The sequence below is a fragment of the Alligator mississippiensis genome, chromosome 6, assembly GCF_030867095.1.
Source record: "Alligator mississippiensis isolate rAllMis1 chromosome 6, rAllMis1, whole genome shotgun sequence".
NCBI lineage: Eukaryota > Metazoa > Chordata > Crocodylia > Alligatoridae > Alligator > Alligator mississippiensis.
The window spans coordinates 100,488,125-100,512,877 of NC_081829.1; the positions used below are offsets into that span (position 1 = coordinate 100,488,125).

The 24,753-nt window shown below is 49.7% G+C and overlaps 1 protein-coding gene across 1 annotated transcript in view; it reads left to right on the forward strand.

Annotated features, from left to right (window-relative positions):
* The window catches only part of LCOR (ligand dependent nuclear receptor corepressor), a 75,572-nt gene that overhangs the window by 18,825 nt on the left and 31,994 nt on the right, over window positions 1–24,753 (forward strand). The gene's annotated exons all lie outside the window — the stretch shown is intronic.

Genomic DNA, 24,753 nt, shown 5'->3' on the forward strand with positions numbered 1-24,753 from the left:
GAAAACCTTCACCAGGCCACTGGACAACATCTTGCTATTCATCCCTCAGCTGTCTCCTCTCCACTCCTCACCGAGTGACCTTTCCCCAAGAGCGCACATGGCTCCTCGGGTAGCAGGTGAGTTGGAAAATACAGTTTGAACCCGCTCACCAGGTCGATCAGTCGGGCCATCTTGTGTCTCGGATGCTGGTTTAGAGGGCGGGGAGTGGGCTCACAGGGGTCAGAGGGAATGACCCTTCCTGATGGCTTTACATAAGATAACCCTGGTGGGCAAACAAAGAATAGCCACGTCTCCCAGCAGGCGAGAGATCTGGCAGGATGGATTTGGTGCCTCGTTACGTGCCAGACTCAGGCAGTCTGGGCATGGGTTTCTGGCTCTGGAACAGTCCCAAGTGGAAGAGCGGTCGCCGTTCCCTGCCTCCATGCTAAGTCCATGAATTCATGGGCCAGGTTGAGTCCTGCCGTTGGTGCCAGGACAGGTGGCTCTTCCCTTTCCCTCTGCAGTCTGGAGCCATGCTGCATACTGCCCGAATTGTTTGAGGGATTTGGGAGCCTTTCATAGTTAGGGGCTGGAAGGGACTCACAGGTCATCAGGTCCAGCCCCCTGGGGTTGGTCATGTCGCCATTCAGAGGTCACATAGCTGCTTTTGTAGCATCTCGGTGAAGCTGGGAAGAGGTGACCTCAATCTCCCGATGTCCGGTGTTTCTTGAGCGGTCTCTCCAGCGCTCTCTCTCTTTGGCGTTGGGGTCTCTTGTTTGTCTCTCCATCTCGCTGGGACCCATGTTGGAAACGCTCGGGAAGGTGCGTTTGTGCTTCCAAAACATTTTAAAGTGCATAGTTTTGTTTTTTTGACAAGTCCCCGCTCACAGTGTCTGGGAGCTTCTCCACTTGGGACCTCGGCATTGCAGCTTCCACAGATAGGGGCACAGATACGAGTCATCTTTTATCTTTGAAAGATTATCTCCAGGGCGCGTGGGACACAGGAAATTGTTGCTCCTTCCTCACCGCTCTATTGAAGCCCAGAGAAATAGTGGCGTGCTTTGGTTATTGCAGAGCTTTCAGTACACGGTTACTTTATCTGTGTGTGCATATTTGTAGCATAGCTCAGTTCAGAAAGATTAATGTTTAGCGTTGGGGGAGAAGAACATCGGTCTCCACTTCTGGTTAGCGGTGGTCCTGTATGCCTTTGAGACACAGCCTCAACAGCTGAACTCCACCTCTCGACATTTTAAGCCGTGGCAACTTCACAAGCAAAAAGCTTGCTGCTATTCAACTCCCACGGTCGTGGATCTGTGGACTTGTGAATAAGAATAGGAAGATCTATTGTTGCCTTGAAATTTCTTGGCTGACAGCAATGCTCCGCACATTCCTCCCCCCTGCCAGGGGCTCTTAGTTTGGGAAATAAATAGCATTTGTTAATTGGCACGTAATGTTTGTTCCTTTGAATTCTTTGCATTGCAGGACTGTTTACCCCTGCTTAACTGGGAAGTTTAACCTCCCTGCGTCAGGGGGTGAGGAGTGTCTGCTGTGGAAGCGTCTCTGGTGGGCTTCTTCAGGGCTCACCTTTGGGCCTGGTCTGCCTTGAGGGCGGCACTCAGTGCAGACCCAGCCTTGTGGATTTGTGCACCTAATTACCCTTAAGGAAGGAAGTTCTCCAGCAAGGCATGGATACATTTTCCTAATCTCCCTTGCTGATTACTGGAGCTTCTCCTTTGCTGCCGTTCTTCAAGGTTTCCCAAGAAGCAATGGAATAAATCTGATGCGGTGCTTGATAGTTTTAGCTTACAAGGAGCTCTAAATAAATCCGATGGAAGTGACTAGTCTTGTTGATCACACTGGGCACAACTGGGCAAAGCTGCATGCGGCGGCAGCCTTGGAAGACTCCCCTGCATTGATTTACATTTGATATCTGTTATTAGACCAACTGAGTAGTTGGAAATAAGTTCTTTGCAGGCTTTTGGGCACAATCACCCTTCTTCAGGGTCAGGCACTGGGGCAGTTTCCATTTCAAACAGCAAAATTTGGTATCTTCCATGTTGCTGGGTTTTTGGTTGTAGCCTGACTTCCATTTAGCTTTTACAAATGCAAAGTACTGTACCTTCAAAGCCTTAATAGCCAGCAATTTAAGCTTTTGCTTTAAATAGGAAAAGCCCTGCAGAAACCTGCTGGCGGAGGGGCAGTTTGCATTGAGGGGGGAAGTTATTTCCGCCGCTGGGGATGTGCGAGGGAGGTGGCGGTGGCACAAAGAATGGGCATTTCCCCGCTCTGTTGTCCTGCGGAGGCACAGTCCGCGCTGCTGCCTGAATTCAGCTTGCCGTCTGCTCTCTCCTGAGCTTCTTGCAACTTGCTGTCCCCCCCCAATTTCCCTCTCACTGAGTGTTTTGTTTCGGATGATTTTTACTGCATGTAGTTTACGTGTTTCACTTTATTTCCCTTTTAGATCACTTGTATCTTTGTCCTCACTAATGTTTGCAACCTTTCCCCCTGTGGTATCATCTGTGTTTTGAACTAACATGCTGTTTACCCTTTCTTCCAGATCCAGTTTCTGATCCTACTTCCACATTTGGGAGTATGCAAGGGACAAACGCATCTCTTTGCGTAGCTTGACTGGATATCCCAAGACTAGGATGTTAGTATACGTAAACACTTTTATTTGCTTTAAAATGTTGCCAGTGTATTTGCACATGGGTTGTTTAATTGTTCTGGGCTGTGTTGACATTTGTAGACCTTCTGAATATGCATAAGCAGTTTATCCAGCTGTACAAGTTCTGCCAAGGTTTAAAAACAAGGGTGCTTAATGCAGGGCTCCAAAATGAGCCTCACTTGTTCTTTTACAGAGGATCCCAAGCCAACTTCTTGGAGAGCCTCCCTTTGGACATGCAGTTTTGAAAATCTTTGCCTTTTTTGGATGAACTGCAGTGTCATCCAGCATCCTTTAAAATCCTTAGACTTCGTCTACGATGTTTGTGTAAGACTTGCTTTTAAACTTCTCAGCACATGGGTTTGCATTGGGGCAGATCCTCATTTGTAGGGACCCATAGTACTTGCAATTGCAAAATATTTTTTTTGGAAATGCTGCCATTCAGGTGTTTGCACGATTTGAGCTAGTTCTCGTAAAGCTATGCAATTTTTGGAGTTCGTTCTTAACCTTTGCACTGCATAATGAAGAATTTTTCCTTAAGAGAGAACAGCTGACCAATTACTTTTCCGGGTTCCAAACTGTAATTTGCATTATCAAGCTGTAACAATGACTTGCAAAACTATTTTAAAGTGTGTTCTGAGAGGTAGTTGTTCTTGGGAAGGCACTGTCTATTGTCTGCTGCGAAAGCGGATGACTGACAGCCCAGTCACTGGTTGTACAGCTCTAATCAAGTCGGCATTTAAGCCTGAAATTCCGAACAGGCTGCTCTGAAATGTGCGTTAGCATCTCGTCCTGTTGTGGAATGTCTGGTGTAAATACATGGGCGCTTGCTTACTGGAAAGCAGCTAAAGGCATTTTAAGTAATCCAGATACTTTCAAGTGAATCTGGTTGTGACGATCAGGACTGACCAATGTCACCTCTCAGTCTGAAGCTGTAGAGCCACAAAACAAAGTACAGCTGTTGCAGGTCCCCTTCTCTACTTCCCCAGAGTCCATTAGTGAAAACACCTAGCTCTGTACTTGGAGGAGCCGTCCAGGTGGGTGACGTTGGGTAAGATTGGGTGGCCAGGCCATTTGAGGAAGGATTGTAAGTGAAGGACTGCATGGGCACTTGTTTCTGCAGGAGCTGTGCCAGTCCTGCTTCTTTGGGAGGCTGATCCAGAGAGTCTCCTGCTGCAGTGATTGTGGAGACCACATACCCTCTCATTTTTTGTGCCCCCCTTAATCCTGTGGAAAACCAGGCTTGTGGCTTGAAGAGCCCTACGAGGAGGTTAGGGAGAAGACCTCTTGACTTTGGTCCATCTCCCCATTACCAAGCTCCTGCTCTAGAATATCTGATTACAGGTTCAGAGGTGTTGAGCAGACTTCTTGAAGCTTGCATTGCTGGTAACAGCGGTAACACATGGCTAAAGTGTGGTGTAGCTTGCATTATGACTTCAGGTTTTACTGTGAAGCTTACAAAACCAAACAACCAGCGAGTCAGGTGGGGCACGTGGGATTTCTGTGCAAGCTAATCTCCACTTCTCTTGTATTGCCTGGTCTTGTGTGCCGCAGTTCGTTCAAGGGGTGCATGGAGAGAGCATTAAGGTTCTCTGTCCAAAGAAATTCCCTGGTAGAAATTACAATGTGGGGGAAATGCCTGGCAAAGGGACTGTGTGTAAGGAGAAAAAGAGGCTTACATAAATTCAAGGGGACTTGTGTAAACACGTGTAGTGTTCATTCCTGCACTGTATCATACTTGTACAAAAAGGTCAGGAGAGGTACTTCAGGCTCCATGGATGTCCGAACCAGGTGCTCAAGTGTTTAGCGCGAGGGAGCAGTTACTCTCCCGTTCTGGTAACAGAGCTGAGGATCCCTCGCTGTGCAGTTGTGTGGGGAGAGCACTGGGGGGTTTTAAGTCCTGACTTCAGATCACTGGCTCTGTATCCAGCCGATACCTAGAGACAGGGCTGGGCACTGTTCCTCGGGGAGTCCCCAGTGGCACCGTCTTGCCCCATAGGAGAAAATCTTCCAGTTTGTTTTGGTTCCTTTGCAGGGACAAGACCAGTCACGTCTATCGTGAAGCATTAAGTCCCTCTCACTAAGGTCCCAGCCACTTCTGTTCCCTCATTTACTGCTGTCCTGGAAAACTCAAGCCAGGCTCCCTTCAGATGGACATCTGAGGCTCTGCGGCAGCTCTTAAGCCCCTGCTGTTGGAGAGGAGAAGGTGCTACGAAGAAGCAAAATGCTCTTTCTGTAACATCTGTGTCCTGATCTGCACACACTCTGCTGCCAAGGAGAGAGCTACCACCAGACTGGCAACAGGGCAAGGGAGTGCGTCCATCCAAGTCAAATGAGGCTGAACAGCCAGTTTGCCCCACTCTTGGGGGGGAATGGTGATGTGGGGTTGGGAGCTCTAGTGCTAATGACTTAGGGAAGAGCCTGAATGGTAGAGTGACAAGCTGCAGGTTTTAGGCAAGGCTGCAAACTTCAGAGAGAGCTGATGTCTGGAGGTAGGTGAATATTTCGTGATACTAGGTGGAAGATCCAGTTTGCACTGTTCAGGCACAGTGCTAGGTGTAGCACACCAAGGTAACTACAGCTAGTCAAGGGAGTCAGGGCATAACTTGGACATCTGTCAAGCGTGCAGTGTGTAGCATGCAGGCAGAATGCTACAGAGCCGGGTGTCAGACTCGTCTGGCCCCTCTGCGGGCTGGGTCAGTGGCGTAGGGACTAGTCCAGGAGCTGGATGACTGGCATGGGGGCAGCACTGCGGGTATGGGTGCTGTGACCAGTATGTGGGTCAGCTTGAGACGGGGCCGGATGATGAGGCTCTGTGGGCTGGATCCAGCCTGCAAGCTGTATCTTTTCACACCTCTGCTATAGAATATATTGATCTCGAATAGGTCCATCATCCAGTTTGAATACAGTCTTCATTCCTGATAGTTTCATTGAAATAAAGGAGTGTGCTGACAGGTTGCGTGGATGGCCAGCGAAAGCTTTTGCTGGGAGGTGTAAAAAGGAGTGGGCCTCTTCGGAGGTATACAGAGCGGCCCGGAGGAAGTAAACTCAGGTGCCTTTTGTATTTGCTCCTAGAGCAGAACACATTGCTCTGAAGTGCATTTTAAAGTAAGAGAGCCCTGAAACGGAGCGGCTGGGACCCGGTGATGTTACCGTGAGGGTAAAAGATTAATAGGACTGGAAGAACGAGTTGCTTGTAGTGATGCTTTAGTGGTAAGATGAAAAACGCAGGATAGCTCGAAGCTTGTGGGCCTGAGCCTGTGGAAGGTGCCTCCCAGTGCTGAAACCACACTTTGCAGAAGTAATTCCCATTTTCCTCCTCCTCCTCCTCCTCCTCCCCCCTGCCCGTGCTCCCATTCCCTTGTCCCAGGGACGCAGAGCGGCACCTGTGCTCACAGACAGATGCTTCCTTCACGCAGGCAACCCACGGGCCCCAGCTGTCCCTCTCCTCTCGTTCTCGCTTCCACCTGGAGCGTTTCACCTACTTCCAACCCCTGTTTCGTTCTGTGTCCAGATCTCCCTTCATAAGGGTGAGGCGGGTGCTGGGGGGGAAAGAGTGACGGTGCAGCTACGCTGAAGCAGTTTGTGATCCTTGTGATGTGGCTAGGAAGGGGTTTAAATACAATGGTTGTCAAGGCAAAGGGAGAATTTGTGTTCTTGTGGAAGCTGCTTGTCTCAGGTTTTCCTTTGACCAAACCGTGGCCCTGTAGCCTTTACACAATTGTGATGAAGAAGCAGACTCCCTGGAGTCTATCCTAAGAAAAAAAACCCAAAACCCTATTGTTGGGGCCACCACGAGCCCAGCGCTCAGGTGTAAATATGTAGACTCCAGATGTACAGAGCAAAAATACAGCCCCTTCCTTCCCTTCCTTTTTCTTTGAATGAAAGGAAACCGGCCGAGGTCACCGGCAGAACGGGATTACTGGCCATTCTCTTTGCAAGAGGTGCAAAGATCGCCGACGTTCGTTTGTAGCCTTGAGAAGCTTCCCACGAAGCCGCGTTCACGACAGTTGAATTCTGCTCCCCGGTTGTAGAATAACTGGAAGGAAGAAAAGACAGAGCTGAAGCGTCGGCGAGGGCTCTGGTTTGTAACAAGGGCATGGTGGCCACAGCAGCATGAGTTGCGAGGAGGAGAAAAAGGTTAGCACCATATCACAGTGACAGTTCACACCTCCAGACTGGGGCCAGGCCCTGCTCAGGACATGGCATTCAAAGCTGGGCCTCCCTGGCCCAGGATTAAACTCCCAAGAAGCCGCACAGAGAGCGGGACCACCTTTCTGCCAGAGACCAAGAGCAGCAGTACAGCACTCGAGCCTCCCGCTGCATGCCGGAGGATGTCGTGCGTTCCAGTTGTGAGGCATCCGTTAAATCCAGATGTCTGCTCCCAGCCCAGAGTCTGCATGCAGGCATTTTTAGTGAGCTCTCCTACCAGAGAGGAAATAGATGCTGAGATGTATTGCGGTGAGGAGGAGCACAGCGAATAGGTTCAGCCCTGAGGTTTCAGCAGTTTCTGTTTCTGCATTGCCGTCTGGTCTTGAGGCGCTGCATCGCCAGCAAGGGGCAGAAGCTGGGGGCTTGCTTGGTGCCTGTAAGTAGCCATGTGAGGAAGAGGAGGTACCTTAGTTGTCATCAGCATTGGCAGCTCTAGGCACATGAAGGAGGGCTGAGGAGGAGAGCGGCCCAAGCACTGGTGAACTGAGACAAGTGCATTGTGCAAACTAGAGCCCACCGAAGTCAATCTGCCGCAGCCTCCCCTAAGCCAGGTGTTTGAACTCCTCACTCGGTGGCTCTTGGTCTCTAAATCCTTTGGAGAGTTCTTGGGATGCTGATCGCTGCCCAGAGACCGCACTGTGCCGTTCCTCTTTCATGCGAATAGCCAGCCGATGGCTTCCCAAGAACAGGCTCTCCTAGGGCCGGGTGCTCTTGAGCGATGGCAGGCAAACAGCCTGAAAAACTGCATGATTCATCCAGGGGCCTTGGCATCTTGTTCCCCAGAGATGACATAGCATCAGCCTTTTGATCGAGAATTGTTCAGTGGGTGTGTTCAAAGACCTACACCAGTTCCTAGAAAAGCATCCTGTTTTAATTGCTAGACCGACCAGACATTTCTAAGAGGCTCTGAGAAACATCTCCAATATCCTCTGTATTAAGGGGAAACACAGCTGCACAGTGTGTTGGTTAAGCAAGCAACAGGTAGATCTGCTGAACCCATAGCAATAAAGTTCACACAGCATTTTTGGGTATTTAAAAAAGAAAGAAAAAAGAAGCCTGAACTTGAGCAGCCCTGACCAGGAAGCTGATCCAGCCAGTTATTGAATGCTACTGCACGTGGGAGCCAAGGTGGACTGAACACGTTCAGAGCTGTCTTGCACAAAATGAAACGAGCCAGGTCCCCAAAGCGTCTTTCAGCTGCGCTGTGGCCGACAGGAAGGCTAAGGTGCAAGGCAAAAATACTCTTGTTATGAGAGGCAAAGCAGCACCAGCCTCAAAGAATCGCATCATCTTGGGTTTGGCAGAAAGCTGTTGGGCTTCTCAAATATTTGTTGTTCTGGGTATTTTGTGTCAATAAAAAACAACCATTTTACAGTCAGGTGATTGACCGTTATCTTGACTTGATTCAGAGTGGAGTTTGGAGTTTGAGTCAGTCAGCATTCAGAGAAATGAATGCAGGAGTTCAGAGAATTAATTTCTTAAAGCAGTGGTTCTCAACGTTTTTAGACTCAAGGCTCCCCTTGGAAAATGCCAGCTCTTAGCTTTCACTTGCTTCTTGACTATAAATAAATAATAGAGCAATTCCTCTGTTGCAAAGGGCTCAGCAGAGCACTGGATTCTCATTTGCAATCTCTGGGTTTATCCTGTGAATCATGTAGGTGTTTGCACACCAAAATGTGCTAGTGCTGCACAGGTACCCTTAAAAGGATGCCATGGCACTGCAAGGTATGGTGACACCCTGATTGAGAATCTCAGTCCCGTGGGCTTCTACCTGAGCCACCACAACTCGAGGCAGGGGTGTCAGACTCACCTGGGGCCCTGGGCTGGGCCCAGGTCAGGGCACGGGGGCTGCTGCAGTGGCCATCACGGTTGCTGCAGCACGGGCTCCAGCGGGAGTGGGCCAGGTCTGTTGTGGGGTTTGGGGTGGGTGTTCAGGGCCCAGTGGGACCAAAAGCACCAACTTCCAGTGCCCCGCGGTGGGCTGCACAGACAGGCCGTGCCCGCTGTATTGTTGATACCCCTGACTCAAGCCTTAGACCTGTGGAATCGTAGAAAAGCAGGGCTGGAAGGGACTGCAGGCAGTCATGTAGTTCAGCCCCCTTCTCAAGGCAGGACCACCCCTCTCCCACCCATCCAGTACAGGTGTGTGTCTCACCTGTCCTAGAACTACACAACAGCCTACGTTTGCTGCTGCTGGAAAGACCTGCTTGCCTTATCTCGTAGGTACCCTTCGCTTCATAGTAGTCAGCAGCACGTAAGGGAAGATTGCTCGGGACAGGGGAAGTAATAGATAGTGGGAAGACGGTGCTAGCATTTGACTGTCTTGATTGTACCTGACCGTACTGTAACACGCTTCGGATATTTTTTTTAAGGCTAAGAATTTTATGCGTCTATAAAGGTTGGATTGGGAGTATTACAGCACCTCTTCACCACCGTTTTCTGTAAATTATTGATGCGCTCTCAATCTTCACAGCAGCGTCAGTGTGACGGTGTAGTTGTGCTTGTTCAGAAATTATGCGAGAGGCAAGGGTTTCTTAAGGTGGTATCTTTTATTGTAACAGCCATACGGTATTATAGCATTGCCTCTACTGGGGAGTTTTATAACCAGCATCTTCGGGAGACACCCTCACGTGCCATGTGCAGACAGGCTGCATCGCGTTCGGCTGCTGTCCTTATTGGTGATGCTTCTGCCATTGCCAAAGGGAAGTCTCGGTTCACGTCCAGCCCTGCACCCAGTGTTAGTGGAGCCATGTTATTGGCCGGGATCCTGGTTTCCCCTGTTTAAAAATCCAAAATTCTCTGATTAACCCCCCCCCCCCCCCCAAATCTGCGTTTTCCCGCGATTAAGGTGAAATACATATACATATACAATACATATACAACATGTATATGTTGGTATCAGTTGAACACAATGTTTTATTGATATATTTGCAATTTTCAAGCAATTTGGAAGCCTACCAGCGCTTCTAATGATAACACATCGTAAACACCAATGTTTTAGCAGCGCCCCCAGCTCAGTGCTGCCACCTCAGTCTGCACCCCCCGTAGACTTCCCTGCTGGGAGCTGCTCTCCGCCGCGCTGCCTGGCTGCCCTGCTCCTGCTCATCCAGCCCCAAGCAGCCCCTTGCAGGCTGCTGGAAGGGGAAACCCACCACTCCCCACATTTTTCTCTTACAAAGGAGAAAATCCGCATTTTTCTGTGTGTTTCCGTGGCAAGAGGAAAACCCAGCTCCCCGGTTGTCGGATTGGAAATGAAAGGGGCGCCCTCAAAGAACAGGCGCTTCTGGAATTGTCAGTCGTGCACCGGCAGATCTGGGGCGCATTCAGGCCTTGCTGCCACGTGCAGTGGCAAAACTCGGATGCTCCAGAACACGTGGCTGCGTCCTCGCTCAGAAAGCAAGTGTGCCAACGTAGCGCCCTTCTGCAAAGTCAGGAAGGTAGGAGCCAGACTGGGTTCGCTCCTGCCTGTACGTACCTGGCAGCTTCACAGGAGGTCCCCAGTCCTACTCAGAAGTCCTATCGTATCCTCTTCTGTGCGTTTGCCTGGCTTCTCGTGGCCTTTCTGGTAGGCCGTTACAAAGCCAGGGCTTGGGACACTCTCTTGAAACTCTGCTTTCACTGCTGTACCGTGTTATGAAAAAAACACCCCCGTTTAATTTCAAAGTGTGAGGCATGCATTTGTTGTCCTTTAAAACTAGCCCCCCAAGGAGGCAGGAGGACCTTGCTGCACGCCAGAAGAGCTGATTGACACGGAGTAGATGGGCGGTTACAGCAACTCTCCTGTTCCTTTAGCTCTTCTCCTCCTCTGATCTGCCTGCGGGAGGGAGCAGGGTTGGGAGCATCAAAGTGAGAGGGTGCGAAGTCCGATCCTGTGCAAGCCGTGGCTGGTGGGCTGAAGAAAGGCGGCTGGTCGCGTGGTTGTTTCCTCTTGGGTTGCAGCTGCTAAATTGCATGGAGACAAGTGGAGTGTCATTCTCCTAGAGATGATCTCCTGTGTAAATGGTTGTGGCAGCCGCTAGGGATGGAAGAAGGGTCACAAGTGCAGCATCTCTCTTTGGATGTGATGTGACTTGTGAAAACACTGTCCAGATGAAAAAAAATAGACCTCTCTCTGTATCCTTCTGATGCCAGTATTCCTGCCCCGGGATGCTCTGGCTGCGAGTGTTTCGTAAGGGATTCAGTGGGCTCCTGTCATGTACTTTCACCAGCTGCACCATTCATGTATGGGAGGCACCTGCTGTCTTTTCTTCCTGAGATTAGGATGTTTGCCTTGGAGCATGTTTCCTGAGACCTCATTCAGCTGGGGAGGAGGTGAAGCCAGTTGAAGAGGCCCTGCCCCTCTGAATTTTTGGCCCACTCCTTTGCTAGTGAGGGTTGCGGCTAAATGGGATTTGGAGTTGTGGTTTGCTTCCAGAGGAGCCAGCAGCAGAGGAAGCCAGTATTTATATTGTGCGTTTTTCTTCCTAGCTCAGTAATTTCTTTATGTGGACCCTTGTGACATCTGGGATAGGTTGTGGGGCTTCGTTGGAGGGCCCCTGCATGGCCAGCGTTGCAGAACGTGGTGCCGGCCGCTTGCTCGGCGGGGAGCGTTTGCAGCAGAGTCTAGTGGCCGGAGCACGGGCCAGGAATGGGAGGTACCCGTGTTCTCTTCTGCGACGAGGTGATCTCGGGCAGGTCTCATTACAGCCCTGTGTATCTGTAGAATAGGGCAGATGGTCCCTGCCTCCTCTCTACGGCAATTTGGGGTCTCCTTATGACCAGTTGCTCGTAAGAGCTGGGCATTGTTATCTGGATCCTGGTTACCTGAGAAACTGAGCCTCTCCATGCTGCTGTGGCATTTTAGATCAGCTGATGTGCTCTGGCTTAACAGCTAGGTTTAAACAGCTGGGGTCTTAGCATTTTCAGCTGACAGCTTTTTTCCCCCTCGGGTTGTCCCTTCTATATAGGTCTGCAAGACCAGAGGCTTGACGTTCAGGGCCTAGGAAAGGCTGTTCATCTGCCCAGGTGCTGCTACATTGAGAGGGAAGAAGACATGTTCTAAGCCCCTCTCTTTGCAGGGTAGTGTTCATGAATAAAACACAGCTTGGGCACCAAACTCCTAGAAATTAAATTAAAATGTAAAAATATCTGATGCCCTGCCCCTTTGTTGCCTCTCCTTCCCACTTCTTTCATGTGCTGCAGAAACGATAAATTCTTTGGGACACGTCTTCATGCTTCTCGCTAAAGTACTTCAGGCCGCTTGCGGCATACGGCTAAAAGTATCTCTGAGAACAGGTGGTTGTGGGGGTCTGTCATCTTATGCTATGCTCATTAAAAGAATATGTCAACAAGCTTAATTACATGCATTGCCCAGCCAAGGACATTGTGACATGCATTTACAAAATCAAAATAAATATTGTCGTTACCTTTTTTTCCCTCCTTTACTTCCTGCTTTCCCGGGGTGAAGAGTCCAACTCGCATTTTGTAAGTGGTTCCAGTGATTCATTTCTCTTGCCATTACTTTTCTGCACCTTTTTTCTGTTAAAACTTGTCCAGCTTCAACTTACAGCTGTTGGGTCTTGGACCTTTGTCCGCCAGCATGAGAAACGCGATGATTACATTTCTTTTCCCTCTAGGTGCTTCGAGACTGCGGACAAGTCACCACCCTGGCCTTTTTGATCAGCTAGGTAGATTGAACCCCTCGAGCGTTCCCTTTGCAAGGCACGCTCCATTTTCTCTCTGCCCTCTCCAGTTTTATCAGCCTCCCTCTTGTAGTACGGACTCCCGAACTGCACGCTAGTCCAGTAGCAGTCATAACAGTGGCAAGGAGGAAGCACTGAAATCTCCTTATTCCTACTGAGCCATTCCCCTGCCTTCCTGTGCTCAAGGATAGCACTACAAGCTTGGGTCCAGCTGCTTATTCATCGCGGTGGTGTTCCCCAGGTCACTGCTCCCCAGGGTAGCGTCTACTGTCCTGTAAGGCTGGTATTCGTTCCCAGTTCCTAAACACGTTTCTTCCGTATGTCCATTGAAACACGTTGATTGCACCTGCTTACCAAATAATCCAGGTCTCTGAATCGGTGACCAGTCTTTACTTATTTATCGCTCCCCCGATCTTCATATCACATGCCGTCTATCGGTAGTGACTATTCTCGCCCTAGCAACTGCTCAGGTAGCACAGGGCCAGAGTCGGTCTGTGGTACCCTACAGAAATAGAAATAAACTTGCCTTGCAGTGATGTACACCTGCCTACCAGTTAGCTGGTTTTTAAATTCACTTTGTGCATGCCATGTTGATTTTGTACCTCTCCTGCTTCTTAATCTTATGGGTGGCACCAAGTCAAAGTCCTCACGGAAATCTGAAGTCTGTTCCATCAGTGCTATTGTCTTGTGTTAACCAAACTTGTCATCTCCTAGAAACAAGTTTAAAACGAGTTCTGTTTTCCACAAACTCATCTTGATTGGCATTTATTGTATTGCTCCTCTTTAATTCTTCAGTAATCAAGTCCTGCTGCTCCGTTGTTTTGTCCAGGATCAATGTCAGCTTGACGGACCTGTCATTACCTGGGCTGTCCTGTTCGCCCATCTTAACTGTTGGCACAACGTTTGCTTTCTTCCCGGCCCCTGGAGCTTCCCCGGTGCTCCAAGACTTACCACAAATCACCGCTGGTCCAGGGAGCTCCTAGGTCAGCTCCTGAAATTACAGACCTGCTGATTTTCAAGGTTTATGACTTAAATTGCTGGTACTTAACATTTGCCTCCTTACAGTTAGATTGGAAATGTGTGTTCTTGTTGTCATCATAGGGTAAGAGTACCTCACCTGGCTTCTTCCTGAAGGCAGAACAGAAATGTTCGTTAAATGCACCTGCCTTTTCCATGTTGTTACTAGCTGGGAACAGTAGAAATGTCAGGGGAGGACCAGTACCACTCTTCAGATTTATTTTGTTACTGATGCACTTACAAACTTTCCTCCTTGCTTGGCCATAACTGCTGGTCAGGTTTTTCCAGGTCTCATCCTGGTTCGATTTTTCTACAATTTCTAGTTCCTCGTGTGTATTCTTTGCTGTCAACTTCCTCTGATTTTTACATTGGTTATATTGGGGTTTTTTTATTGCTGCTAGCACTTAGTGTCTAAGCCACCCTGTTTTTAACAACCAGTGTTACCTTCTTTCTCCATTGTGGAATTGTGGCTTTTGGGGCATCTACTAAAATGTCCTTAAACAGTTCTCATCAGTCACGTTTTTTGTCTAAATTCTTTCTCTCAGCAGATTTGACTCGGTTGCTTTCAACTTGGTGCTTTAAAAAGGCTGATTCCACTAAGTATGTGTGTGTGCAAGTGCTCATGCAGTGGGGACTTAATTCTAGGTTGGTGATTGTGGAGCCAGTCAGCCTGCCGGTGATACGATTTGGCTGGTAGCAGACACCAGCTGGTACCCCTCCGCAGGCCTTACTGCTCCATGCTGTTCCATGAATAGTGATCCATAAGCAAGGTCTCGGTGTATTCAGTTTAATTAATTGCACCATCGACCCTGATACTTTATCTATATTGAATGTGTTTCTCACTTGATCTCATGGTTCCTCACTGTGTTGCTTCTGGGGATGTTTTTGATGACTTACTCCGTAAGGTTAAAGATAGGCATACCCTTAGACCTTTCGTTTCTCTAAGATGAGAGGATTTGGATGTATCCATCTCCCTTAACTGCTTTTTCAGGAGGTGATATATGTTCCTGTTTGGATTACACGCATCTCTCACTCCTGTTAAGTGATAAGTCTCAAAGAATGCTTCCTGGTGCGTGCCATCAAGCAGGGTCATTAATTGAGTTAAATCAGATCACAGGTCTTAGGACTGTCCATCTGGAAAGCCCTCCCGAGAGCTCTCCTTAGAGGTGAGTTGTCTGCGTTTAGAAAGGGGAAGGAGCCCTCATCGCTGCGTACTCCTAGACCTGGCAGGACTTGGAGTGGGCACCAGCCACTAGAGCCCGTCTCACGCCCAAGTGGAAAACGGCAGCAGAGAGGATGCAACAGAATATGCGGAGAGCTGGAATCTAGTTTTAACTTCCCCAGCTTCCTTAGCTCAAGCTGACAAGCTCACGTTACGCTAACTCATTAGTGTTATGTCAGCAAAGAAATAGAAGTTAATGAAAACGTGGCCTCTGCTTATTCACACTTGCAGGATGACCTGCTGCGCTCTGGGAAGCTCCAAGGAAAGCAGCGTTTGGGACTGCTCGAGCATCTCACAGCCCTGCAGCCCTGAGCCCGAGGTGTCGGTGCTGACTGGTGACGAATGGCCTTCCACAAACACACTTTTGGCTCTTCCAGGTCTCTTCAGTGGCGGGCTTTCGAGGAAGTGCCAGCTTTGGTTTTCCATTCACATGGGCAGTCATCGTTGCAGCTGTGTCCAGTCCTAACTGTGGGAGCAGCTTCCAAGATGTGACTGTTCATGACTCGTGGGATATCAAGTCAAATTCCTCAGGCACCCGTGAGGGTGGCAGATGAGCTATTGAGCCCTTTTTGCTTTTACTCGAGCTTTTATTGTGGGAGTGCTGATAGGCAACGTAGCAGTAGTGTTTCAGCTTGAATAGATTTCATAGATGGGGCTGGAAGAGACCGTGCGAGATCCCTGGGTCCAGCCCCCCCTGCCCAAGGGATCATCCAGCAAGATAAGCATCCAGGCGTTTCTTGAACAAATCCAGAGCGGGTGCCTGCACCACTTCTGGGGGGAGTCTGTTCCAGACTCTGGTGACTCGGATGGTAAAGAAGTTTTTCCTTGTGTCCAGTCTAAAATGGTCTTCCAGCAGTTTGTGACCATTAGACCTCGTCTGCCAGCATATTCATGGGATGCCCTGGTGAACAGGCGTTCCCCCAGTTCCTGGTGCACACCCCTGATATACTTACAGGCTGCCACCAAGTCCCCCTGAGCCTGCACTTCTCCAGGCTGGAGAGTCCCACGGCTCTCAGTCTCTCTTCATAAGGCCTGCTCTCTTGACCTCTCATCATGCATGTGGCTCTGCTCTGGACCCTCTCAAGCTTCTCCACGTCCTTCCCAAAGTGTGGAGCCCAGAATTGGACACAGTACTCCAGCTGCGGCCTCACCAAGGCTGTGTAAAGCAGGAGGATGACATCCTGGGTCTTGCTTGAGATGCATCGGTAGATGCAAGCCAGAGTTATATTTGCTTTGCTGGCAGCGGCATCACATTGGTGGCTCATGTTCATCTTGTGGTCCACCGTGACCCTCAAGTCTCTTTTGGCCTTGGTGCTAGTGAGTCTATAAGCGTGATGTGGGGTTTTTTCTCCCAATGTGGAGCACCTTGCATTTCTGTATGTTGAATGTCATCAGGTTTTGATCCACCCACCTTGCGAGCCTGTCCAGGTCAGCCTGAATTGCCAGCCTGTCCTCTACAGTGACCACACTTCCCCATAGTTTGGTATTATCTGCAAACTTAGCCAGTCTGCTTCTGACACCCAAATCCAGATCATTTATGAATATATTAAAGAGTACTGGTCTGAGTACTGAGCCCTGGGGGGACGCTACTGGTCACCATGTGCCATGTTGACTGGAATAGGAGGGTGCTTCCTTGCCGTTACTCTAAGAAGATGGCGCCGTGGGACTTGTTGGCATTGTTGCATACACCCCGTGAGCCTCCATCTTGCTGGCAAAGAGCTTGTCTGCCAGCATATTTTAAGTTGTAGATCATCAGACCAGCAGGCGTGGTCCCTTTGTTGAGGCGAGAGTGCAAACAAAAATGCTGGCATGTTTCTGCCCCAAGCAGCAATACACATTTTCTTCCGTTTTGCTCCGCCTTGGCACTGGACGGAGAGTTTATAGCAGAGAGGATCCAGTTGGGCCGAAACTTGAATTTTGACTGTGATTTTCCACGTGTTGTTTTGGCGGGTCAGAAAGGTGGGTCAAATCTCGAGCCGTTGTGGTCTCGTTGCATTGGTGCTAGTGTCGCCATGCTTTTAGCCCAGGAAGTGGGGCTCGTTTTACATTTCTATCAGGACTTGCTTCCCTTTGCTGCTGGCGTCATGTAATATTGATTATTTCTCATCTAACAGTTTCAGCAGAGACTCTCAAAACCTTGCTACAGTCTGTGAAACCGTTTGCCTTTCAGCTGGATGCTCCTGGGAGAACAAGTGCTTTTGTCAGTGGGTAGCAGGTGAGCTTTTCTCCACGCTCCTCCCTGTCTTCATTATCTGCTCTGGACTATTTATTGCACCAAAATGGCTAAGTTTCTTTTTTCTTTGATTTAAGGTGCACTTCTCTGCCCTCTATTTGTAATGTCTTCAGGCATCCTGCGATCACAAGGGATCTCAGATGGTGGGTCGGTTGTCTTTTATTTTCGGATCAGGGAACAGGCGGTAATGTCCTAGCTTAGTGAATGGTGCTTCCTTGGAGCTTTTTGGGGAGAGTTCCTTATTCCATCCTCACAACAGGTGGCTTTTTGGTTACAGATATCTGCAAGAAGAGGCTTTGCTGGATGAGCCTCTGTCTGTTGTGTTCCAGGACTGCATCATCCTCCAGGAGTTTTGCCACCTAAATTAGATTTTCAATCTTCTGTGCGCCCTCCAAAACGTCTTTCTCACTTTTGGGGAGATCATGCTCCAGCCACTAGGAGGTTAGAGGGCCTAGAGCTTTATTTTGGATAGGACTAAGATGCTTAGATTTTTCACTTTTTTTGAGCCTTTGGTGATTATGTTAAAGGTCATTGTTTCCCTTTGCATACAGAAATGGCTTGGGTTTGTGTAATTGTGGTTTACCTGAAAGCTTTTCAGGCTGAAACAGCAGTGATAACCTGCTTTCAACATGGAAGTCTCAGCTGTTCTGCATCTTTTTACCCAGCACTGCTCCATTTGATACGGTATCTAGGTCTGACAGCCGCTTCTGAAAGCCTCGTTTAATTGGAACACCTCATCTCACTTTCCTCAGCGTTGACGTGTTTGCCAGACTTCCCCAAGCAGTCCAGCACATTCGTGAAGTGTGTTGAGGATGACTTCTTGATGCAGGTGGTAGAGAGGCCGACTAGAGGGGAAGGTCGTCTTCACCTGCTGCTTGCAAGCAGGGAGGGATTGATTGAGAATGTGAAGGTGCACGATAATTTGGGTGCCGGTGAGCATGAAGTGATAGAGTTCAGGACCCTAAGGGGAGGCAGGAAGGAAGGAGAGCAGCAAAATAAAGACACTGGACTTCAGAAAAGCAGACTTGAACAAACTCGGGGAACTGGTAGGCACATCTGAGGAGAAAGGAGTCCAGGAGAGCTGGCTGCATTAGGGGTACAGGAGCAAGCTAGCTCCATGTGACAAGAATGAGAAGTGCAACAGGAGACCAGCGTGGCAAAACAGCAGCCTTCATTGAGCTGAAACGCAAAACGCAATCCTACAAAACATGGAAACTTGGCCCTCCTACTGTGGTGTAAGAGTACCACGCAGGCCTGCAAGGAGAAAATTAGGGAGGCCACGGCACAATTTGAGGTGCAGCTGGCAAGGGACGTAAAAGGCAATGAAAGGGGATTCTACAAATATGTCAGCAGTAAGAGGAAGACCAGGAAACCATCGGTCCCTCACAGATTGCAGAAGTAATCTAGTTACAAACGATGCAGAAAAGACTGAAGTATTTAATGCCTTTTTTACTTCAATCTTCCCAAATAGTGGCAGCTACCAGATGACGAGTGCAGTTGGCAGCAAAGATGAGGCAGGAGATGTACAGCCGAGAGCAGTGGAGAAACAGGTTAGAGATCGTGTAGAGAAGCTGGGTGCTTTCAGGTTGGCAGGGCTGGGTGGGATGCACCCGAGGGTACTGAAGAAATTGGCTGAGCTATTAGCTATCCTCTTTGAGAACTCGTGGAGGTCAGCTGAGGTCCCAGATGATTGCAAAAGGGCAAATGTAGCGCCCATCTTTAAGAAAGAGAAGGACGGTGCAGGAGATTACAGACCAGTCAGCCTGACCTAGATACCTGAAAGATCGTGCACCCCAAGGAATCTATCGCAAAGCACCAAGAGGTGACCGAGGTGATCGGGAGCAGTCGGTCTGGATTCACCAAGTGCAAGTCATGCTTGACCAACCGGATTTCCTTCTATGATTTGGTGACAGAGTGTAATGGGGAAGGAGCTGTGGATGTGATATACCTTGACTTCAGCAAGGTTTTTAACATCATTTCCCATGACATTCTCAGTAACAAGCTAAGGAAATACAGACTAGACGGAAGGACTGTAAGTGGATACATAACTGATCAAATCATTGTGCTCAACGAGTAGTCATCGGTGGTTCAATGTCTAATTGGGAAGAGCTATCAAGCGCGATTCCTCAGGGGTCTGTCCTGTTCAGCACCTTCATTAATGACCTGGATGATGGGATCAAGTGCACGCTTAAGCAGACTGGCAGATGACACCACGTTGTGCGGGGTTGCAGACTCTGGAGGGCAGGGCTGGAAAACTGGTCTGAAAGCAACCAGATGAGATTCGCCAAGGACGAGTGCAAAGTCCTGCACTTTTGGATGCAAGAAAGGCATGCCCAAGTACAGCCGGGGGAGTGACTGGCTGGACTGTAGCACTGCAGAGAAGGACTTGGGGTGACAGTGGACCACAAGCTGACCGTGAGCCAACAGTGCTCTTGTTGCCGGAAAAGCCAACAGCTACGTGGGTTATGTTAACAGGAGCATCGGTTGCAAATCAAGGGAAGTGATTCTTTGATCACAGTCTTCAAATCCTTGAAGGGCGATGACAGAGAGGGTGGAGATGGGTGTTTTTTCTGTGGCCGCAGGGGACCGGACTGGAAGCAGCAGCCTCAAGCTGCAGCAGAAGTTGAGGGTGGAGGTGAGGAAGGATTTTCTGACGCTGGAGGTGGTCAAGCACTGGAACAGGCACCCAGAAATGTGGTGGGATCTCTGTCCCTGGAAGTTTTCCAGAGCAGGTTGGAGGGACACATGGCTGGATCCTGCCTGGAACGGGGGGCTGGACTAGATGTCCTTGTGAGGTCCCTTCCAGCCCTGCTTTCTTATGGTCCTAAGCGGGGCTGTGCAGAGGCCGTCTCCGAGGATATCCATCAGCAAGCAACTCCTTTGGAAAGTGTCACCTTCATTTCCCCCCGACTCACTCTCCCCATCTACTCTTTGTCATGCCACGTTGGTGGCCACAGCAAAAGGTAGTGTAAAAAAGTGCTGCCCTATGGCAGTGGACGTCTGTTTGCCCTGTGTTGGGAGAGCACAGGCAGCTCCGAGCTTCCTGCATTTTCCAGCTGCCCTGGGCAGGTGCTCCAGGTACTTATGGGCCCGATCCTGTGCACCCTGGAGACTCTTGTGCAGGCTTGGCCCTTCAAAGCCTGGGAGTACTTGCTGGGCGTTCCCTGCTTGCTATGATGCACCCTCTGCGTCTTGGGGACCTTGAGAGGCATGTCTCCATAAGTGGGGGAAGCCTGTGTGGTCCCAGTGTGGATGAAAGGGACCTGGTGAATCCCAGTGCCCTGTGCTTCCATAATGGGACCCTCACGGCCCCGTGTCTCCATGCTGGGATGTGTGCTGGGACCCACACAGACCCGTGCTTCACACAGAGGCATGGGTTGGTGCAGGTCCTGGCAAAGAGATGTGTGGTAGCTATCCAAGGAATTCCCCGCACCCTGTGCCTCCACCCCAGGACCCATGCTGACCTGGGCCTCTATGTGAAGCCTGGGGCAGCACGGGTCCCTGCGCAGAGGCGTGGGGCACTGGGGATTCCCCAGGTCCCATGGTGCCCTGCGCCAACCTCTGCACGAGGCATGGGTCAGCACAGGACCCAGCACAGAGGGGTATGCGGACCCCTAGGCAAGGGGAACACGTTGCTCACTGTCCTGCAGCAGGCCCCAGCCTGATGTGGCACAGTGGGTGACGTGTTTGGCCCAGGAACACAGGCCAGCTGTGTTGGGACACATCCTGCCAGAGCTCATGTGCTCCGTTTGGTGACATCCGTTGTCTCCGAGCGCCCGGTAGCCACAGCTGGCCATTCCCGCTAGTGAGGCTATGCAGAGACAACACTTTCGAATGACTGCAGTTACTGAGGAGCAGCTTCTTTTTCTCGTTGACCTCGGTAGTACCCAGACTGTGTCTCGGAGGTAACTGCTTTGTTTCCTGTTGCTGCTCTTTTGTTTTACGTTATGAGTCATTCAGGTATGACGAGAACAGTCGGTGCCATCTTTGCCACACGCGACACGTTTTATTGTTGTCTCTTTGCCTGACTCAGCTTTCAGATAGCAAACAAAATACGTCTCGGTGGATGCCGTCACGCCCTTCTGGGACAGCTACGTGGCACCGGGATGGCTCGGGGCCCTTGGAATTTCAGTCGGGCCCGGAGCTCGCCCGGGCTGCAATGGCAGGTGGCAGCAGGTCGTCATGATTAACTATTTACACAGTATAATGAAGGTTTGGAACTAAATGTCAGGCGCAGCCCATCTTGCAGCTTGATGCTGTCCAAATAGTTTAAGGGGAAAAGCTGACATTTTGTTTGCTGCCATAGCTTCATTTGTTTACGGAGAGATTTTATACTATTCTTATTTGAGACCATGTGCTCACGTGATGCGCACATGCGTGTGTGTATGTGTGCGTGCACACGCAGCCCCCCATCCCCCTTCAGTCCTGGCAAGGTGGGTGGAGGTATAAAGAGAGCCCTGCTGTTTTTACCCCTTTGCAGTAACAGCTCCATGTTTCTGTGCATCTTGGGGTCGTTATCAAAGTATTTGGCAGATTTGGGGAGTAACCCCAGCGTTACCTGACCTCTCTTACAACAGGATTTTGTTCTCCAGCTAGATCCCAGCACGGGTACCTGCAGTGACCTGGTGTAAACCCACATATACGACTTAATAACAATTCAGATCTTCCAGAAAGCAGGTAGAACACGCTTCTCGGGTTCTGCACAAACCGCCCATTTCTGTGCTCGGTTTGGTGGGCTCTTCAGACAGCAGTGGTGGGATTCTTCCCAAATGCTTGATAAGAGCAGGGCCCGTAAATAAACTGCGAGTGCTGTTCTTACATTGCAGCTTCTGTTTTGTTTAATTTTTGCCCAGGTCTTTCTATCCGAGGTGTGCAGGGTGCTTTACACAGAAAGGACAATCCCTTTGATTCAGACTCAGTATATTTGCCTTGCAAACAAAGGGTTTTAGTCTGGTAATCTGGACTGTGTGAGTGAATCTCCATGTGCCTGGAGAGTCCCATGGAGTTCAGCGGGACTCCATGGGTGGGTCCCCGTGTGCAAGCATGTGTGGTTTGCGGTACCACACACCTTTTTGTGGTGCCGCAAACTGCACACAGTGAATGTTCAAGTGTGTCCCGTATTGCAGATTTGCGGCATGGTTCCTAAATTCACTACATGGTAAGTAGCAACAAAACCCCCCAAAACTGGAGCAAAAAATGGTGCAATGCAAGCTCAACAAGCCTGTGCCAGTGCGCACAGAGGCCAGGCCATCCAGAGCAACTCTTCGGATGCCGGCCAGGCCTCCGTGCTGCCCCACCTGTGCCCCTGCTACTCCAGGCCACCAGGGAAGACTGCTGGGGCCAGCACTGGCACTAGCCCCAGCCTCCAGCTCTCCCTGGCTGCAGAGCCAAGAGGACCTGGGCAAGGGCAGTTTGCCCTTTGCGGGACAAATTGTCCCACAACGAAGTGCACGTGCAGGGGCATGCGCTGCAGCAATTTGTGCGTGTCTGGACATGGCCCATGTGACTTGTGGAGGTGTGCAGATGGGATTGCAGGATGAGGGATCCTGTGTAATCTTGGGACAGCAAACACCTTGGAGAAGTCTGGAAGAGGAGGATAAAAGGATACAGCTAAAGTAGCTGGAATGTTTGGTTCTGGGCTCTTGGAGGGAGAAAAATTTACAGGACTCTCTAGTCTTTGCTTGTGCATCACTCTTATTTTAAGTGCCGTTGCTATAGCATAAGCAGAGTAAGTGTTCTTAGTTCAGCACAAGGTCTAAAAGAGGGCCAGAGGTGTGACAGCCTGATTAGCCCTCTCGCTAAGGTATTGCACCACCGCTCTTTTAGAAATGGTTTATTGAAGCTGCTCTTAGCATCCTGGCTCCCTGGTCCTCATTTGTGCGTGGCGTCTCGCCTACCCTGGTACCCACCCACAGGTTAGAAATAAAGAATGGGAAGAGATGTCTTTTTTTAGGATCTTTCTTTAGGATCTTCTTTCGGAAAGGGATCTTGGAGTCATTATTGACTCCAAGATGAACATGAGCTGCCAATGCCAGACCGCAGCCAGCAAAGCCAACCGCACCTTGTCGTGCATCCAAAGATGCACCTCAAGCCGGTCCAGAGAGGTGATCCTCCCTCTCTACGTGACTTTGGTCAGGCCGCAGTTGAAGTACTGCGTCCAGTACTGGGCACCGCACTTTAAAAAGGATGTGGCCTGCCCAGAGAGGGTTCAGAGGAGGCCATCTGCTTGGTTGGAGGGCAACAGAGCAGCCCCTGTGAGGAGAGGCTGAGGGACCTGAACCTGTTCAGCCTCAGCAAGCGGAGGCCAACGGGGGATTTGGTGGCTGCCTACAAACTCATCAGGGGAGATCAACAGCAAATAGGAAGGGCCCTATTCCCCCCAGCACCACCTGGGGTGACGAGGAACAACGGCCAGAAGCTGCTGGAGAACAGGCTCAGGTTAGAGAGTAGGAGGCACTATTGCACTGTCAGGGTGGCTAGGATCTGAAACCAACTTCCCAGGGAAGTGGTCCTCGCTCCGACCTTGGGTAAATTCAAAAAGAGGTTGGACGAACACCTGTCTGGGGTCGTGTGATCCCAGCGTGTGCTCCGGCCAGTGGCGGGGGGGTCAGACTAGATGATCTGTTTAGGTCCCTTCTGACCCCAAACTACTATGAAACTACGTAGACTAAGTATCTGTTCTTAGCTATGTCTGCTATGGTCGACTTGCTGGGCTAGGGCAGGGGCGAGCAGAAACGTGGGGAAGACGGCTGAGAGAGAAGGGCGTCTCAATGAAGAAGCAAAAGGGCCTCGGCGCTCTGTGCCAGAGCCCGAAAACTTGGTCGTCCACCTGCTTCGTCGGCACTGGAGGGGTCTTGTGAGGTCCCTTCCCAATGTTCCCGTAGCGTGTCCAGGCCCCGAGGGCAGCTCTGGACGGGCGCGGAGGAGAGAATTCACGTTTCTTTTCAGTGCTCTGTGCTGGGGTAATGGTGCCACAGCCTCTTAGTTTGCAGTGCGATGGGGCTCAAAATGTGGCATGTACAGAGGTGTGCTCATGTGCGATTTGGGGGGATTGGTCTTTCTGCCGGCATGTGCGGGGGATTTTTTTACAGTTTTACAAATCGGGATGTCAGTCGTGTCCACTTTCCCTAGTTTTTGCTAGAGAACTTCTTGGAGCACATAGGCTAACTCTCATACTTAAAAAAGCATTTCCAAATTGAAGTTGTTAGCAATATAAGAAAATTAGGCTTATTATAAAAGTCCGCTGTCCAAGCAGCTAGCAGAGTTTTCTTTCATTCTCGTTCTTTCTTTCACTCGCTCACTCTCGTATTACTAATTTTCTATCACCATAGAGCCTTCTACACTTGACAAGATATAATTTCTAATGGACACAAAAATCCAGTAAAATGTGAAGAAAAACCTTTTGGGCATTATTAATGTGTTATAAAGAATAAAAACCATAAATTGATTTCATCCTCTGCCGGTTGTCTGTAACAATAGTCAAGGTTTTTCAAAAGTGTAGAGGCTTCAGTTCTGTGGAACATTGTTTGAAATAGCAAAAATTGCAGGAAAAGCCCTGAAATTATGGGATCTTTGTTCCCCTCCCTCTTCTCTAATTGTCTCTCATTCTGTGACTTTTCCGCTGGCCCTGCTTTTCGGCTGCTGTGAACTATCAAACGCTAATATAGACGATGAAGGTATAAAAAATGGGATTTGACAAAGGCAGCCATGTTAATTTTGTTCCATTTGAAATGCAGGGAAAATATCA